The sequence below is a fragment of the Pteropus medius genome, unplaced genomic scaffold, assembly GCF_902729225.1.
Source record: "Pteropus medius unplaced genomic scaffold, Ma_sr-lr_union100, whole genome shotgun sequence".
Classification (NCBI taxonomy): Eukaryota; Metazoa; Chordata; class Mammalia; order Chiroptera; family Pteropodidae; genus Pteropus; species Pteropus medius.
In genome coordinates, this window is record NW_024349519.1 from 14,891,636 (window position 1) to 14,912,588 (window position 20,953).

Below are 20,953 nucleotides of genomic sequence, written 5' to 3' on the forward strand. Positions count from 1 at the left end.
GTGTGCTGGGGATTTGGAATAGAAATCTTGAAAAAGAGAAAAAGGCAAGGGTAAATGCTCTATTGACAAGGGAGTTTCATAGGCATGTGGTGAGAGCATAACACTGGATGTGTGAATACAAATTCTGCAAACTTCCTCTCCTCTAGTAAAAAAATAGAAAGTCTAGGGGCGTGAAAGTTCTGTATGGTTAAAGAGTTGGACACAATGGCAGCTGCATAGCTTAGTTTTTTCTTTCTGAGTCAGATACTTCCCTTTTAGAGTGCTTGCACCTTCACTCCTTGCCCTCCTCCTCATCACACAGGGCACCACTGGTTGAGAAGAAGGCAGATGACTCTGTGTGTGATGCTGAACGATGATGCTCTGTCATTTGGCCAGCCCACTGGGCTGGAATGGAAGAGCATTTGAATTCTCACTTGGGTGCAGAGCATTAGCACATTCACCCTTCGTTGACATCAGGTCAAGGAACCCAAGTTAGCTTGTGAACCAAGTTTTTCCCTGGAATAAACATAATATGTGTACTTGGCTAGGAGGTCAGCTGTTAAAAATGATTTTTTTTTTCAGTAGGATCATCAGGTATTCAGATTTAGAAAACGTCTAAGTGGAGCCAATTTAGACATTTAATCAACACAAAATCTATTCTAAAAAAAATAAGATCTCATTATAGATTCACAGATCTATGTATTTGTGTGCTGAAAGATAATAATAATACTGGGATATGTTTCAGAGAAAAGAGATGAGTAAAAATAAGAAAAAAAAAGTAATGGATTTGAGCCCAAGTAAATTAAACTCTATTATTTAATTATAGTATCTGACTGTGAATATAAATGAAAGATATAGAGCAAGAATTTTTTCTACAGTTTGGATCATTGAAGATTCATGACTAAAAGGGGAAATCTTTCACTCAGAGCTACAAGCTAGAGATTTGATCCTTCACAAAATGAATCAGGGAGTATAAAATATTTTGGGAATTGAGGACAGTCCCTTTTGGACACACTCAAATGTTTTTACATCTAAAGTGAGTAAAAACTGCATACTGTGGAAAATACGCCAGTGTCCTTCAATTTGCCAGTCTGTGGTAACTTGAATATATGGGAAAAAAAATCACTGATACACAATGAAAAAGGACATGCTAACTCTTTCAATTTTATTTTTGGAACCTCTTGTGGGCCAGCGTCTGCAATAATATCCATGGTTGGGCTATTTATTTGTTATCAATTGATACTTTTGGCAAGTGGGTAAGTTTAAACTCCAGTGTCCTGCTTAAATTCTCGTGTAGAAGAGTTATGATGTTCCATCTGCCATGTTCTTATTTTGCTCTCCTTAAGGAAATGAGGCATAACTGCATTTTTAAGCAGATTGTTGACACTCTTCAGATTAAAAAAAAACTAATATTTTTATTGTATAGTTCAGTAACATCAGATCTCAGTTCTAAGCTCAACTCTGTTACTTTCTTGCCTATGACCTTATTCAAGTTAACTTCATCTCTAAGTTGTATTTTATAGAAAAGGTGAACAATAGCCTAGGTAATTGTTAAACTTTCTTGTAATTTTAACAGACTATGAATTACTGATGGTCCTTGATAAATAAAATAAATGGAAAATTTGCCCCAATGTCAAAGACTTTTCAGTTTTGTATTCACTTTAATGCATTAGAAAATACATTCTCATAGGCATTACCTTTAATGTTGTCTATTCAAAAAATATACATCAAATGACAGAAATTGTGGTGTTTCAGATCAGTCCGGTTTTTTCCCCCTGACTAATCTCAATTAATTTCACAGTTCTCTTTTTAGTGGAGGTATGACTGCATGTGTACTTCTAGATGGGGAAAGCAGGAGAGTTTGGGGAGAAACAGGAAGAATATCACACATAACTACTTTTATTCTGATGTTTAAAGTTTTAATGTACTAATCTCACCAATTTGCAGAAATATTCAATAGAGCATGCATGATTCATGATACATTTTACTCAGACTGGTAAAATGATGACACCATCAGACTATGACAAATTATGTACATATAATGTGAAACCTAAAGCAACTGCTAAAAAAGCTATACAAAGAGACACTCAGAAACACTATAAATAAATCAAAATTGAATTAGAAAAAATGTTGAAGGAAAAAAACAGAGAAATAAAAAATATAAAAAAATGAAAAAATTGCAGATTTTATCCCTAGCATATTGTTAATTACATTAAATGTAAGTGGTCTAAGTACAACAATTAAAAGATATATTGTCAGAGTGTATTTAACAAATTGAAACCCAATATATACTGTCTATAAGAAATTCTCTTCAATTATAATGATGTAGGCAGGTTGAAATAAAAGGATGGATAAAGATGTATCATGCAAACATTAATGAAAACAAAGCAGGAGTTGTCATATTACTATCAGCAACAATAGACTTTGGAGCAAAAAATATTACCAGTGACAGAGAAGGGTATTACATAAAGATAAAAGAGTTGCTCCATCAAAAATACAAGGCGATCCTACATGTGGATGCTCTAAATTAGTGAGTTGCAAAATAACATGAAGCAAAAAATGACAGATTTGAAAAGAGAAACAAATTCACAAATATAGTTGAAGATTTCAATACCTCTATTCATTAATTGATAGAGAACTAGAGGCAAAATTAGCAAGGATATAGAAAACTCAATAGCATCTGTAACTAACAGACCATAATGGACATTTCACTTAGCAGTAGCAAAACACTCATTCTTTTCATGTGACTGTGGAACATATACACATATAGACACTATCCTGTACCAGAAAACACATCTCGACAAATTTAAAACACATCTTGACAAATTTAAAGAATTAAAATTGTATGGAATATAATCTTTGACCACCATGGAATCAAATTAGAAATTAATAACAAAAATATAACAAGAAAATCTCTGAACATTTGGAAACTAAGCAGCATACACTGTAAATAATCCATAGGTCACAAAAGAAGTCTCAAGGATCATAAAAAAAATACATTGCACTGAATGAAAATAAAAATGCAACATCCAAATTTGTGGGTCACAGGTAAGAAATGCTGAAAAGGGAAGTTTATAGCACCAAATGTATATATCAGAAAAAGTTTCAAATCAATAATCTAAGCTCCCACTTAAAGATCCTAGAAAAGAAAAGCTGAATTTAATCAAAACATGCAGAAGGAAGGAAATAGTAATGTTAAGAACAAAATCAATATAAATGAAAACAGAAAAACAATCAATTTTTAAAACCTAGTTATTTGAAATGATCGATAAAATTGACAAACCTCTAGCAAGGCTAACAAAGAAAAAAGAGAAAAGACACAAATTGCCAATATTGGGAATGAGAAGGAGTTGATCACTACAGATCCTGCAGACTTCAAAAGGGTATTATGGGAATACTACAAACAATGCTACACACATAAATTTGACAATTTAGATGAAATGGACCAAGTCCTTAAAAAACAAAAAGTATCACAGCTCACCCAGTATTAAATAGATAATCCGAATATCCCAATAACTAATGAGGAAATTGAACCTATAATTTTAAAACTTTCAAAAAAGAGTACCAGCTCCAGATGGCTTTACTAAAGAATCCTAACAAATGTTTAAAGAAGTAACACCAATACTACACAGTCTATTCCAGAAAACCACTCATTTTGTGGAAGTAATATTATACAGATACCAAAGTCAGACAGACAGTATAAAAAAATAGAAAACTAGAGACCAATATCCCTCATGAATACAAACACAAAACTCCTTAACACAACATTAGCAAAAGAATTCAGCAATTTATAAAAAAGAAGGATAAAGCATGACCAATTGTTCATTTATTTCAAGGATGCTAGGCTGGTATAACTTGAAAAACTATCAGTGTGATTCCCTGTGTTAATAGGCTAAAGAAGAAACAGCATTTAATCCTATCAATTCATGCAGAAAAAAAATTCAATACCCATTCATGATAACCCTCAGAAATAGTACTTCCTCAACTTGACATAAAACATCTATAAAAAAAACTACATAAAAATCTACAGCAAACATTACTCTTAATGAATTTTTTTTTCTCTCAGATTGGGAGCAAAGTCAAGAATGTCTGCACTCAACACTCTTACTCAATTTGGGCTAAAATTTCTAAACTGCAAAAAGATAAGAAAAATTAATTTAAAAAATAGAGATAAGAGAAGAAGAAATCAAACTGTTCCTTTTAAAATTTCAAGGAACTTAAAAAAAAAACTTCCCAAATAAATGAGTTTAGCAAAGTAGTAGGATATAAGATAAACATACAAAATTTAATTATATTCCTATGTGATAACAATAAACAACTGGACACCAAAATTAAAAATATGATACCATCTACAGTGACTCAAAAATTAAATACTTAGGTATAAATTTAATAAAACATACATAGGTCTTATTTGCCGAAAGCCACATATACTCGATAGAAGATCTGAATAAATATGTTTATAGACTGGAAGACTCACTATAGTTAAGATATCACTTTTCTCCAAATTGATATACAGTTTTAACATAACTCCTATTAAAATTCCAGCAAGACTTTTTGTAGATATAGGCAAGAATATTCTAAAATTTATATGGAAAGGCAAAGGAATCCAAATAGAAGAATATAGTGGGAGAAATTAATCTACCCAATTTCAAGATTTATTATATAGCTACATTAATCAAGACTGTGTGATATTGGCAGAGAGATAGACACATGTCAATGGATTAGAACAGCACACCCAGAAATTGACCCACACAAATATATAGGACTGATTTTGACAAAGGTGCAAAACCAATTCAATAGAAGAAACATTGCTTTTTCAACAAAAGATACTGGAGTAATAGTACATCCACAGGCAAAAAAAAAACAAACAAAAAAAACCTTGATCTAGGTCTTACTTCTTAAATAAAACTTAACTCAAAATATATCATGACATTAAATGTAAAACATAGAACTAAAACTTTTATGGAAATAGTAGAAAATCTTCAGGATTTTCCCAAGCCAGGCAAATAATTTTTAGAAATTATATAAAAGCGTGATCCATAAAAGGAAAAAAAATTGATAAATTAGACTATCAAAATTTAAAACTTTGTCAAAATTAAATTTTTTTAAAAGGATGAAAAGACAAGCTACAGACTGGGAGAAAATATTTGCAGACCATCATCTGACAAAAGACTAGTATTATGAGTATAAACTATCAAAAGTCTATGATAAAAATAAACAGTTCAATTAGAAAATGGACAAAAGTCATGAAGAAACATTTCCTGGGAGAAGATATACAGATAACAAGCACATGAGAAGATATTTAACATCATTTATCATTAGAGAAAAGCAGAATGGCTAAAATAAAAATAATAACATCACCAAACTGGCAAGCATGTACAGAAACTGACTCACTCATGCACTGCTGCTGGTGTGGATGTAAAATGGTGCAGCCATTGTGCAAAAATGGTTTGGCAGGTTTTTAAAGAAAATTTAACATACAACTACCATACAATTCAGCAATTGCACTCCTGGGCATTTATCCCAGAGAAAGGAAAACTTATGTTCACAAAAAAACCTGTATACAAATGTTTATAGCAGCTTTATTCATAACAACCCCAAACTGGAAATGACTCAGTGTCCTTCAATGAGTGAATGGTTAAATGATTCATACCATAGAACACTACTCAGCAATAAAAATTAATGAACTATTGATAGACACACCAATCTGGTTAGAGCTCTAGATAATTATGTTGCATTTATGATTTCATTTATACAATATTCTTGAAATGACAAATTATAGAAATTGTGAAGAGTAATGGTTTCTAGATTTTAAGGAGAAAGTGGGGTGGGAGAGAAATGGGTGTGGCTATAAAAAGGCAACATGAGGAGTTCCAGTGGTAATGGAAATGTTCTGTATCTTGATTGTGTTAATGTAATTGTCTTGGTTTTGATATCGTACTATAGCTTTACAAGATGTTACCTTTGGAGGAAAGTGGGTGAACACAGGATCTCTTTGTGTCATTTCTTATAAATGCATGTGAATCTACAATTATCTCAAATGAAAATGCTTACTTAAGAAGGAAGACAACCCTCTAATGGATTTTGGATGAAAATCCAAAGCCTTCCATTGGCCTTTTCCAGCCTCATTCATTTCCTGCTTCTCTCTCACACATACACATTATGCCGCATGCAGCTGCAGTGGCCTTTTTAATGTTCCTGGACATGCTTAGCAAGCTCTCACCACAAGCCTCGGTCCAGTAGTCCCCCTTATCTGTGGGGGGTACGTTCCAAAATGCCCAATGGATACCTGAAACCATGGGAAGTCCTGACCCCTACATATGCTATTTTTTCCTATACATATATACCTCTGATAAAGTTTAATTTATAAATTAGGCATGGTAAAGATTAACAACAAAAACTAATAATAAACTAGAACAATTATACTGTAAGAAAAGTCCTATGAATGTTTCTCTGTCTCTCAAGATATTGTATTGTCCTGTATTTACCCTTATGATGTGAGATGATACAGTGTCTATGTGTTGAGATGAAGTGAGTCACTCAGAACAGCATGCAATTTAAAACTTATGCACTGTTTCTTTCTGAAATTTTTTATTTAATATTTTGAGACTGTAGTTGACCACTGGTAACTGAAGCCACAGGAAGAGAAACCTTGAATAAGAGAGAACCACTGTAGTTGTTATTCCCTCTGTCCAGAAAGCTCCTCCCTCTGGCTTACTCTCTTCATCTGGTCTCTGCTTAAATGTCACTTTATCAGAGAGGTTTTTTCTTGAACACCCTATCTAAAATAGTGTCCTTGTCACAATCGATTCTCCTACCTGGATTTATTTTTCTTTCGTTAGAAACAGATTTGGTGTCTTTAAAATTCCAAGTTCCTAGGATAGAAACCTTAAATTTCCTACTATGCCTTCTCTTTTCTGTGTGTTCTAGGATTTGGAGCATTTGATTTTAAAAACAAACCAAGCACACTGATTTACTTTTGTCTTTCCTTTTGCCTATGGCTCTGTATCTGTTTAGATGGAATTTAAGGATTCTGTAGAGCACAGAACCCATGTTCAGCTTATCACAATCCACTGGTATTTTCCCAAATATCTATTTGAGTCCACCTTAGCTCCACATGCCATGAATCTGCCTCTAAATGACTTAGCTCTTATTCTCTTCTAGGCTTTTTAATCAGTCCACGGTGTAAAGACACACTTCAAGAGAATCCTTTGAAATCCTGGACAAGCTTCCCTGCATGTGGCAGGTATGTCTCTGTCTAGACGCTGAGTGTGCAAAAAAATGTAACTATCTTTATTTTTTGTAGATAAATCTAAATTATATATAGATTCTTCCTTTAACTGTGTGGCAACAATCTGAGATTGCATCTAAGTTCTAGGTGAGTTTATGAGGTATCAAGCTTTTGAGATGTGGTGTATCTGCTCCTTGGCTGACTAAATGGGGAAAGCAGCACGATTCAAGAAAATAAAATAAAAACTTTAAATATTATACTCAATATAATAAAAATATTGCCTTTCTCTTTTGAGTATCTATCATGCAATTTTCAATCTTTATAATGGCACTGAATCCTTTATAGTAAGGATTTGACACTTGAGCAAACCAGGTATATTAGTTCGCTACAGCTGCCATAACAATGTACCACAAACAGGGAGCTTTAAATGACAGAAATTTATTGTCTCAGATCTGGAAGGGAGAAGTCTGAAATCAAGGTGTCAACAGGTTTGGTTCTTTCTGAGGGCTGTGAGGGAAGAATCTCTTCAAGCCCTTCTTGGCTTATAGATAGCATTTTCTCCCTACCTCTTTACACCATCTTTCCTCTATGAGTGTGTCTCTGTGTCCAAATTTCCTTTTTGTATAAGAATACCAGTCATATTGGTTTAGGGCCCACACTAATGACCTCTTCTTAGCTAATGGCATCTGCAATGACTCTATTTTCAAATGTCACATTCTGAGATACTCGGTGTTAGGATTTCAATATAATGAATTTTGGAGAAGACACAATACAACCCATAATTCCACAATTCAAAGAGGCTCCCTGGCTTCAATGGCACACAGACCTTGAAATGTCATTGCAGGGATTCTGCACTATGACTGCGTGACTCTAGAGCTTGTGTTCGTTCTACTGTACTACATTTCATCTCAGGCAACTCTTGCATGAAGGCTTGTGTGGTGGGGAGAGAGTGTCTTTCTTTTTAACATCCAAACTAAGGCTGTATGAGTGGGTCCATTTAGGAAATAAACTCTTTCTTAGACATAGGTTGTGACATTGCATGAACTGAGAATAACTTGACATGCAAAGGAAAAACAGGAACATATTTGGGGAGAGGTCCAGCCATCATAGCATAGCTAGAAAATGAATTTATACCTGAACTAGAGGTATAGATTTTGGCAGGATTCAAATGGCTCTAAAGCTACTAAGAGTGTGTCAACTTCAGTTTGGTAGTGTTATTCTTATGCCCAGTGGTTTACATTTTTGGTGTTCTTGATCTGTATTTATATCTAAATATGCCTATGTGTATGTGGTCTGCTTTACATACAGCATATTTAAATGATGTATACTAAACATTTAAATCATGCAAAAGAAAAAAAGAAAAATCTGTGCTATAAAGTTTCTGCAGACATTTACTGGGTAACAATGATAGCATCACTAAAGAATAAAATACGTTCAGCTTCAATGAGGATTATATTCAAGAGTATTATCAGATTATTTTGGACATTTTCCTGTTTGAAACATTTCTTTAGTGCATCCTATGTGGGACATAGGAATTGTAATAGTGATTTGGAAAAGTGGCTTTGTGCATATGAACATAATTTAAGTCTAAAGTATTCATCACTATTTTATTCCAGATGGCAAAATTTTTTATTATTTCTTTCAGTTAGTGCCTGAAATATATACCTACAGAAATGAATTCATTGTAAGATTTTCTTGCCAAAACTCTAATAGATGCTCACTTACTGAGAAATATGTGTACTGAGAAATATTTAAGAAAAATACCGTTTAATGAAGCTGCACTAATGATATTTATTTAGCTAATTGTGTACAGGGATCTAAACATGATTTCAAGTAGACTGTTGGCCACGTAAATAAACCTGGCACAGGTGTGCAGAGTTTTGAGAATTAGATAGCAGATCTAATGAAAACTAGAGTAAGCGTCAAAGAAATATTATAAATTAAATTTCTCATTTATAAAACAAATATAGCTACATAATAAAAAATATTTTTAAATAAGGGTAAAACACTTGCTAACAATATCCATAAGCAAAAGCAATAAAAGTAACCTTTTGATGTATTTGCTTTTCCTTTTTCTTTTTGTTCATTTGTTCAACTGAGGATAACTAGTACTTACTTAATGCAGACATTTGGGAAATAAGGATAGCTGGGACAAGATTTCTGCCCTAAGTAAGCATTTAATTTCTCAGGGAGAGAGATAGTGAATGAGTCCTTGTAATAGGTGATAAGTGCAGTACTGGAAGATTGTGGGCCAACGAACTAGATATTGACTCTATTGTCAGGTCTGGGAAGGCTTTGACAGGTAAGTTGGAATAGAAACACAGGAAGAAATATGTTAGCCAGAAAAGAGAAGAAGATACATTTTTGTTTGAGGAAAGAATATCTGCTAAGGTATATGAAAATTGAAATAATGTCATAAAAGAACCCTAAATAATGCAGCATGTCTGAAACAACAGAGCATGAGGCTGGAGAATTGGAAATGATATCATGGAAGGATTAGTGCTATATATCCCATTGGCAAGAAAAGTTTTCAAGTAGGAAAAGAATGTTTAGAATTTCATTTTAAAAATTAATCTTTAGCAATGTAATTGGATGGATGGCTTAGAAATTACAGACCTTAGGAACTAAGAGTTTGGTAAGGAGCCAGATACACACACACACACACACACACACACACACCCAAGAAGCTGAAATACAGTTTAAATAAATGACACTTGCATTGCATTGGCCTCTAGCAGTATTTTGGTAGGGAGTTTAAAATCTGTTCTCATGGTCATATGTTTTATAAAATTTCAAAAATTATGAGTTTTTAACTTCAATTAGTTGTGAGTACTTTCTCTTTCCAAATTTCCCTCCTGTTATGTATGCTTCTCTAAATGTTGGCATTGGTGACACCAATTTTGTATTCACAATTTTATATTCTGTGTCTTTAAAAGGGCCCCCATGTTGTATAAGCTTAAGCCTCACCTTGCAGATCCAGACCTAAGGTGATATTGCAGCAATCCAGAAGAGAAATGGCAGATTCTTAAACCAAGACAGTAGTTGTAGAGATGAAGAAGAAAAAGATGAGAAGACAGGGAGAAGAACTGTTGGTTCTGTTGTTGTTAGAGAAAAAGTATAGTGCCAAGATTTCTCATTTCTATAGCTTAGTGAGTGGTAGGGCTATGAAGAGAAAAAAAAAATGATAAGAGCAGGTCACTGTTGTAAATAACAGTTTATTGAACATCTTTATGTGTGTGACTGTTTCATATTTTTGCATTTGCAAAAGTGAATTTACCATATCACAGTGTATATGTATTTTAATGGATTTTGTTATCTATTACCAAATTGCTTTCCAGGTAGATTGTGCCATTTAACACTGCTACGGCTAATGTATAAATGAGTTTCTTGCCTACTCCCGCTAGCCCTGGGCATTATAATTTTCAAACTAAATTATTGGGTAAAATCAGTACCTCCTTTTCATTTTACTCTGAGGTGAGATAAATACCATCCATTATTGTGAGCTCTCCATAGGAATCTATTTTCAGGGGGTAGTTATTGTGGTCTTTTCCTGGTAGTAACTTAGGAGGCATTAGGAGGTAGTTGTAAATCTTTTATATAAGTATTTATGTTATATACTCTAAATGCATGCATCTATACATATATTATAAAAGCTATAAATAGGTGGGGCTAAAACAATTTTGTAGATCGGATAGTTTGAGACCAGATATCAGAAAATTTTTCTGATAAGGACCAGATAATAAATATTTTAAGCTTTGTAAGCTAGGAGGTAAAATTGAGGATATTATGTAAATAATTTAAGAGAGAAAAAAATTTTCCACAAAATTTTTATTAACATAGTTCAAAGTGTAATAATAATTGAGTAAAATAATGAAAAAAATTGAATTATTTTTTTGGGGGGAGACTTAATTATAGTTCAAAGATAATGTTCTCTGTCATCAAATCGATTTAAGTGTTAATTCATTAAGCCATTCTTATTTCACAGGTGGTGAGTTGGATTTGGATCACAGGCCAACTGTGCCAGCCCTTGTTTTAGACAGTGATATTTAAAAGTCATTTTTCTACTAGGCTTTGTTAAATATTTTATTTAATAATAAATTTCAGTTCAGTTGCATACTTTATTTGAACCTATGGTAATCTGCAACTTGCAAAACAACCAAAATGTAGGTGCACATGTGTGTATGTGCATGTGTGAGTGTGTGTGTGTGTGATATGTGTGTGGGGCATGGGTGGTTTTATTCTGCATTGCCAGTGATATTTGGTATATATCTGGGGTAGCAACACTATTACACTGAAGCATTTTGTCTCTTTAGGTTAAGAGACCAGAGAAGCCAAACAGGAAATTAGACTTGGCAGGTCCAAATTTGGTCTTTTGATGTATATATTGGAATGACTTGGAATGTTCCCAGTTGTTGACTTTGAGTTGACTATAATTGGTTTTGTTTCTGGAAACTTTGAGGAGGGGGGGTGGCTTGTGCTCTGGTGTTAGCTTTGCAGTTACTCGGCAACTTTCTAAAATGTCTTAATTCTTTCCTCACCCTCCCTCACAAACTTGATGTCTTGAAATATTTTTTATAATTCACATTTCATTTGCTAATGTTTTTTGGGGCAAGGCCACCCAGTCCTATGGTTTAAAGAAAGAACAGAAGGAAGAATGAAGAAAATAAACAAAATGGAAAGGTGAAAAATTGAAAAGCTAATAAATAAGTCATTTTACCTACTTCAGAGACTGGGCAATCTATCTTTGAAGGTTCAACTGGAATTTGATTTCTAACTCTAAGACTATTTTTTCTCTTTAAATTCCTAACAAATGGTTCAGGAAGTCTATTAAAACTTGGATACATTTAGCTACTTTCATGAGCATGCTGAATTATGGATTGGATTTCTTAAGAACCAAAGATTATATTGAGAGTTTATGTTTTATCTTTTTAGTCAATATGGGTACGTAATCAAAGAGAATTCAAATGAATAAACTCAGTATGAAAACCTTATTTTAAAAATATAAAAACTTTTATTACATTACTGGTATGTAGAATATTTTGATTTAATATTTTGTTCAATGGTTAATATGTTATACTTATTTATACAACAAATATGGCTATGTGTATTTTTTAGAGATAATATGTTATTACATTGCAATTTGTTTTTGAGAGTCAGCACAGGAGAAAAATTCCATCAAAATTAAATTTATAGTCATTTCCTTTTCTTATTTATTTCTGTAGTTTCTTTGGAAAACAAGGTTCCAAATGTATATTTCCATAGTTTTCCTGCCAATGGCTAGCTCAGTCTGCTCTTCTTAACCATTATCTTGTTTTTTAGCTGCTAAAATATGTGCCAATTAAAAAAATATTTAATTCCACATTTTGTTTATACTTTAGATACAGAAGGTTTTTTTTTTCAGAAAATTGGTACTAACAGTTTTATAATTTCAAGAACAAAATTTGCTCCAAACATCATTCTTTTTTATTTTTCATTGAATTCTCCAATTACTGTTAATTACCAATTAGAATCACTATGTCTTAAAATAAATTCTTTTACTAGGTATTTATAATCACAACTATTGACAGATATCTGACATTTGTTATTTAAAAAACATTTGCTCAACTAGAAAAGCAGTCAATTATTTTACCAGAGAAAAAACTAAGCTTTACATCCCTTTTCTCCTGAGTTATTTCCTGGATTTGGGGAGAAGCTGTAGGCAGTGGGTTCAAATGACCACAGATCTTCTAAAATTTGCAAAGTAAGCTATTTTAACTGCAATCATTTACGACCAGGGCCTCTATTTTAACTTTCTTCATTCCTTTCCTGTTTTGCAGTGGCATTAGAGAGACCACGATTTTGTTTCGGTGTGTGTGGGTGGAGGTCCACCAAAGAGGGAATTACTAGGGATGTACTGATTTTAAATTAAATGGGATATAGTTATGTTGTTTGCAAACACTTCTATATATAGTAAAGGTATTGATGACATTTGCCAATTCCACTTTGGCAATTCACTAGAGTGTTGTGACACACAGTGAAGAGCCGGAGGCCATATTGTCCTATGGATACATGTCCTATAGCACTGACACCTGACACATGTGGATGGAGGGGAGAAACTAGGTTTGAAATATACAGAGCCAGAATCCACTCTGTGGAAAATCTTTCTTATTATTAGATGTGTAATATTATAAATAGAGAATATGGTTTGTATCAATGCCCAGTCACAATAGAAGTTCTTTCCTGGCAGAAATTTAATGACTAATGCAGTTTACACTACTATTAACACATTATAAATATTTTTCTTCTTTGATGGATATTACAGAAATAGAATTTCTCCAATATCTGTGTTTTTAGGACACAAATTTGTAGCAATAATGCAAGCAGCAAGTAGCACTGCGTCTGTGCAGTTGCATGATTTTTGAATCCCAACTATGTATAGTTAAAAACAAATTTTGATTAAACATACTAAATAAAAGAATAGATTATATTTCTATTTTCTCTGTAGAAAATATTTACAGAAGAGGCAATCAAAGACTATGCAGCCAACAACTGCAGGGGAAAAAACATTATAGAGGTGTGGTTAGGGAGCTAATTAATATAAATATTATGTTTTTTTCCAGATTTTTTTGTGATGTTTATGATATTTCTGAATGTTTTAAAGAAGTAATTTATTAGAATTCTTTTATTATAAATAAATATTCACTTTCATGTTAAATTAAAAATTTTAATTTGTATTCTTATTCTAAAATTGCATAAGCTTTGAGCTCTCAAAAAACCTGGGTCCACAGAATAGATACTTAATTAAATATTTAGATACTGCGAAGGTCACTTTTAGCCTAGCATAGAGCCTAGTTTATAATTTTCACTCATCATGTTTTTGGAATCGAATGCCTCTTTATAATAATAATTAGTTATTTTCAATGATGACTAGAACTTTATATGGATGTTAAATAATGTCCATAAGCTATGGCTAAGAAGAATTTCTACCTTCTCAGGTGACAAAATCACTCATTCTACAAAGCATTTTCTTATGAGTAAAAAACTTAAAAATCCTTCATTTAACCAGGGATTTGATGTCTGGAGACAGTATTTAATTTATCACTTCTTCAACCACTTTTTCTGGTTTAACTTGTTAAACCAGAAAAAAAAAAAGGAAGAAGGAAGGAAGGAGAATAGGGGAAGGAGGGAAGTGGGGAGAGAGGGAAAGAGAAAGCCTCATAAGTCAGAAGAAAACATTTTGGTCTGAATGGATTATAATGTTGTCATGGTAGGAGAGTCTCTAACAAGTGCTTCAAATTCCAAAAAGCAGCCAGGATGCAATTATTCAATGGTACTCCTGGGAAAGTAGTAGCAAAGTACTGTTAAGGTTCTCTCTATATAAGTCCTTCCATATAGTACATTTCAAAGAAAAATTTATGTAAGTAATACATTTGTTTTAAGATGATGGTGTCTACCTGTGTTTTAAATAACTCCTTGTCACAAGACAGTATTTATGTTTTGAGGAATCAATCCCAACATCTTCCTTTGGTAAACACATTTTACATTTTAACATTTTAGCTATCATCACCAAACCGCTATGTTCTAAGCATCTCTGTGCTTACCTATCTTCCAGTTGTACCTGGAGATTTAGACATACTCTAAACACATACAGACAACTCCTTCTTAAAGAATCCATTTTTGGCTCACAGATGAGCAAGAGTTCACAAAGATGTATCCAGGGATGACTGTTCCTGCATTATTCACCTGATTACTTCTAGGTGTGTGGATGGATGACTTGAAATGTGTTAGCCGGAGGAAGCCTGAGTGTGGATACAGGACCAAGCTGGGGTTGCTACTGTGCCAGCATCCACAGGGTTAACCAGACTTGCCAGCATGAACAATGGAAACAGGACAGCTCTAAATGAAATGAGCTGAATATTTCATTCGGCCACTCAGCTGCCTGCTCCAATTGCCTCCTTTACAAAAATAAGAGCTTAATCTAAAGTGACAACAACATCAGTTTCTGTGTGCTCCAGTCACACTGAACATGACTTCCTTAACATAAACACTATTTACATGGACCGTTTGGATATAGCAGGGAATCAAGAGCGTGCCCAGCTAAGACACAGGGTACAATGAAGGACGAGGAGCAGGCAGCTGAGAATTAACATCAGCAAATGAAAGCCTGACCCTCAGAGGGCATGTCCCTGATACGTTTTAAAATGAGAGAGCATTGCACCAGTAACCTTAGTCTTTGTAAAGACTATGGCATTTAAAATAAAATAGCACCTTTTCAGTTTAGACACTTAACCAAATGCATTATGTCTGACCCATTTTCCAACTTATGTGACATGAGTGGATGGATCCCTAGCTGCAATTATCAGAATCTTTCAAACAATTGCAACCAATAACCTCCCTCCTCAGACTCCTTCTCATAGCAGTCAGCACTTCTTCGAGATAAAGAGGGCATTTCGTTCGGTGAGGGCAGGCCAAATAGAGCCGTCAGGCGGGTGGAAGAGAAGATATGACCCTTGAACTGAGGCTTTGATGTCAATACTAGTGGTACCCAGGAAATCCCTGTTTGAAAGTGGTTTTCAGCTTGAGAGTTCTTGAAGATTAGAAGCAGGAGTTTGACAAGGCACCAGCCTGTCAGGATCCGTAAAAAAACCCCCAAAGTTACTTATTTCCAGGACCAAAGAATAGATAATGAGGGAGATAGCTATCCCGAATATACATTATCGATAGTATATTTTCATAAGGAGGATGCTATAGAATTACTTTAATTATGCTAGTCACACTCTGGGAACTTTAGGGGTTACATAATGTAGAAATATTTAAATTAATCCTATTGGAATTATTGATAGTTAATGGGTTTCAGTAGTTTTTCCTTCAGCTCCATAGAAAAGGAAAATAAGACACAGAGAACTTGCTTATCCATCTGAAGTCACACAGCAAATCAGAAAGCAATAGGGAAAGAATTTTTTTTACCAATTATTTCTACTCTTTTGAGTCACCATTAATACTCTCATTTTTAAAATGGCTTTTCTCTTAAAATTCCCTTGATCGAGCCTTGTAGGTGGCTGATACCAGACACTGATTTGTGGTTTCTGGGATCTGAAGACCTGAGGCCGCTGACAAAACAGTAGCTCTTTTAAAAATATAGTTCATTATTATCTGTTCTCACCCTCCAGGCTTTGTGCCTGAGTGAATGCCCCCACAGTCCTCGCTCCTGTGTTGGTACATTTTGGATAAAGCTCTTATTCACTAAGAAAGAGACTGATCATTTAAAATAATTTTTTTAAAAGTGTAATGAGTGAAAGGAAGAAAAATGGGAGAATTATCAATATCTAGCTGGCCTTAATAGACTACTCATTAATCAACAGGCATTTACTGAGAATCTATGAGATCATCAAGCATTATGTTAGGGGAGAGAAAATTGTCTCTGACCTCTTGAAGCCCGCCATCTAGTGAAAAGTTTTATCATAATTTGGAAAAAAGCCTTTAGACTTTTTCAGAAAGCCAACAAGAATATTATGATTGTAAAAAAATTTAAATACTACATTTGTTTGGAATAATGCTCTTCTACTGTGTTTTCATCTTTATTTTTAACTTAAAGGAAATGTGACCAAGAAGATATCCTTTTGCTCACCTCTTATTAAGATTAAGCATTGATCACCTCTTTCAGATACTATTCTAGATGCACCCCTAAAAGAATTACACATGTTTTCTCACAATCTGATGGGATACCAATACTTGTACAAATATCAATTGTACACCTTGATAAGTGCCTTAATAAGACAGGTACCAAATGCTTCAGAGCAGAGGAGAGGTAGGAATAACTACACCTGTTCTGTGAGACATCTTCATTTGACAAGGACCTTGATATCTATCCCCAATAGTAGCCAAGTCTTTGTCTTTGGACAGCCAACAAATGTCAACCAGTAATGGCAATTCTAATGGGATGGGGTCCCTTCACAGATTAGGCTTGGAAGGCAGCCTCTGCACAGATTATTGAAGTCAGAATTTGCTGAAGGCACAGGAGAAGCAAATCTGTGCCTGGCACTTCTGTGTTCTGTCTTGGCATCAGTCATTAACAGTAAGATTCTCGATGACCTTCTCTTTTTCTTTCTCAAAGACTTGCCTTCTCTTGGATGCCTCTACTGCTTTGTTATTCTTAGTATAAAGGGGCATGGTTAGCCAGAGAGAGGTGCAGGATTTCTCTTGGTGTAAGTGATAAAACCCACTTTGAAGAATTTCAGGACTCCAATGAGAAATTTTTTGAAATAGACTCAGATAGTTCACTGTCTCTTCCATTTTCTTTCAGTCACCTTTCCTCTAATTACTTAATAGTGGGCAGGGTCTCAGTTCTAAAATACTATTGTACATCATTAACTAAGCCACTTTAGTTTTATGTTCTTACAGTATAGGATGTTTTAAGACTATTTTGCCATCCTTATCTTCATGCAGATGCATATAGACCATTTCTTGTAAAATGAATCATAAAAACCTTTTCTTTCCTCTGCTATTTTCGTTTTAAACCTCGAAGAGAAAGATGTATTTGTTGTGTGGTATCTGTTGTATTTGGTCTTATCTCTCTTCTTTGAAGATGAGGGACAAATTTTTTCTCATGCTAAAACAAAAGATAGTATTGTGTCATAATTTTTTAAAGAATAGAAGACTTTTGCTATTTTTAATATATTTTTCACACTGAGTACTAGTTTTCATAAAAAAGACCATGTTTTAAAGCATAATCCAGATATCAGCTTATATATCTCACAAGTTTCTTCTTAATCACTTAATATTTTATTATATGTTTTGTACAGTTAATTACTAGCAAAAGAGTTAACTTTCATATCTCATTCAAACATCTAGTGTTTGGGGGAGGAGTGAAAGCAAGTAGTAGATTTAGTGCAGGTGACCCTCAAGCTGTTTATTCTCCAAGCCCTTGCAAAACCCTTTCCTATAATATTGAGTTGTCAACACTGTTATCTCCCACCTTGATTGGCCGATAATTGTGTCCCATCCGCAAGACCACAACCCAAAAAGTCAGTGTCGTGAATTTGCAGCAGCTGTTGCTGCAGAAGGTAAATGCCGTGCAGATATTGATGAGCTTGCTAATTTGTTTAGTAGACAGAATTTAGAATGGGGAACAGGATTTGTCTGCTAGCTGTCATCATCCATCAGCCCCAGGCTGCCCCAGGCACTGGGTTTGCTTTTTGCCAGATTCTAATTTTGCTTTATTTTCCTTAGCTTCAATCTACTTTATTCATTTATAATAATTGGGAGAGTGGTGGTTGAGATAGGAAAAAAAAATACCCATGCCTCACACTTGAGATTGAAGGCTCTCATATGCTGCTGTTTTTTGATATCTGAGGATTCAGACTGGACCTGTTGGTTTGTTGATTGATCTAGTTAGTGAATGAAGGCTGTGCTCTCATGTAGGGGTCCTAATGCACTGTGTGACTGGAAGACTCACCAAAGTGGCCCTCAAGGCTTTGTATTTCTTCCTGTCTCCACCAAGATCAGAATTTATATTATTAGATTTCTTTCTTTGGAGTTTACATTCAATTCATTTAGAAATTATTGCTTTGAGCATCCACTTTGTGTTAGTTATTATTATAGATGCTGGAAATATATTGGTGAAGAAGACAGAAAAAAACCCTGCTCTGAAAGTTCTTAGACTTTAAGGTGAAGGTAGAAATAAGAAAACAAATATATCATATTTCAAGATAGTGATAAATTAAATGCAGGAAATAAAGTAGAGTAAGGAGTAGAGTTGGAAGTGCTGTTTTAGAGAAAGAGGCAGGGAAAAGTTCTCCAAAGAGATGACCCCTGAGACCTAAGTGATAACAAGTCATGTGAAAATCTATGGGGAGACTTTAGGGAGAGGAAATGGTAAAGGTAAAGACCCGGAAGAGACAATGAGTATATTAAGTTCCAGGAACAGCAAGAAAGCCTGTATAGTTAAAGCAAGTGGTAGGAGGAAGGGTGGGAGGGAGCATTAGGGAGATGAAATTAGAGAGGAAGGCAGGGTTAGGTCACTTGGATTTTATTCTAAGTGTGATGGGAAACTGGTTGTTATTGGAGGAATGACTTGATCAGATGCCCATTTTAAAAACCTTACTCTGGCTACTGTGTGGAGAATATATACTATAGGGGGACAAAAGTGGAAGCAGGGAAATCAGTGGAGAGACCATTAGAGCAATCCAGCGAGAGTTGATTATGACTTGTACTAACGTGACAGTAGTGAAACGACGAGAAGTAGTCAAAATTTTATATATTTTGCATAACTCTAGCTGATGGTTTGAATGTGGATGCGTGCTGAAAAGAACAATCAAGGATAATATTTAAATGTTTTGATTTCAAGCACCAAATGGTCAGAGTATCCATAATTAACCCATACATATTGGGAAAGGATATGGATTGGGCTGAGGTGGTTACAAACTAGACTTTATTTTTGAAGACTCGTTGGTAAAATTTGAAATAGCATGTCGGAGAAAGGAAATGCCAAAAGACTCAAGATGAATAAATGTTATCCTGAATTAAAAATGGGAGAAAAGGTTATAATTTTAAAATGCTATATTTTAAGGAATTTAGTAAAATTCTAGATTGCGTTATTATATAGATCATTTCTAAATACTTAGAGGGAAAACAATGTTCACCGGAAGCTAGTACACATTCTCTGAGATCCAATCATGCAAAATTTACTTCTTTTTAATAGGGCTACACTATTATCAGATGTCATCATTTATAAAATATAGTTTTATATCACAAAATTCTGAGACTCTTAGAAGGAAATTAGTTTGCTTAACAGTATGTTAATATAGACTAGTAGCTGAAGAACCATATCTAAAGAATATAAATTAGTGTTTGGTTATTAGTCTGAAGAGTGGTCTGTAGTCAGGTGCCAAACATTTTAGTCATTGGCTTATCTTCTTTATATTTTTATTAAGAGCTTTGATGAAGGAAGAAAGACAGCAAGGAAACTAACACTTTGAACTTTTCTGACAAGGATACTTGGTACTTTACTCATTTTATCTTATTTGGTGCATAGGAAGTCAGCGATAGGCTCATTGTTGGCCAAAACTTAATGAGATGAAATTTAATAGTGTTAAAGTAATTTTACATGTCATTTTAAAAAATCAATCGGTCAGTAATATGTAAGGGATCTCTGAATCGATATTCCATAGTCAAGACGTTATGGTTGATTTTATGTTCAGTATAAGCCATAGTAGGACATAGCCGCTCAAACAGGAGGTAGTGTCACTTCTAACAGCACTGAGAGAAGAAATATAGTGTCCATAGCCAATGACATAATCGCCTAGTAAAATGTACACTGGTCAGTTCACATGTGTCACTTATGGGTAAAATAATTTGAAGGACATTGACAATTTAATGTCTAAAGCTAATGAATTAGGTAAATAATCTAGAAACGAATCATTCATACAAAGAAGAATTATATAGCCATGAAAAAGAATAACTTGGGGAGAGTTTCAAAACAATTCTCAAAAATATGAAAAAGAGTTGGACTTTGAGTCAGTCAGGATCTGGCAAGAAACAGATGATGGACTTAAATGAAATGATATAAGAAGAGTTTACTACAGAGAGTAATTATAAGGATATTAACAGGGTTAAAAATACCAGCACCACAATCAGATATCAATTCACATTCACTAGGATGGCTACAAAAAATAAGACAGATAATAACAGTTGTTAGTGAGGATGTGGAGAAATTAGGACCTCATATACCACTAATGGGAAAGAAAAATAAGCAGCTTTTTGGAA

General features: G+C 34.0%; 1 protein-coding gene across 6 annotated transcripts in view; it reads left to right on the top strand.

The window, feature by feature from the left end:
• Nucleotides 1-20,953, top strand: part of SOX5 (SRY-box transcription factor 5) — a 907,668-nt gene that overhangs the window by 124,744 nt on the left and 761,971 nt on the right. For all 6 annotated transcript variants that reach the window (XM_039882498.1, XM_039882492.1, XM_039882491.1 and 3 more), the window contains exon 2: nt 7,144-7,225. The gene's annotated coding sequence lies outside the window, so the exon portion shown is untranslated. The remainder of the gene's footprint in view (nt 1-7,143; nt 7,226-20,953) is intronic.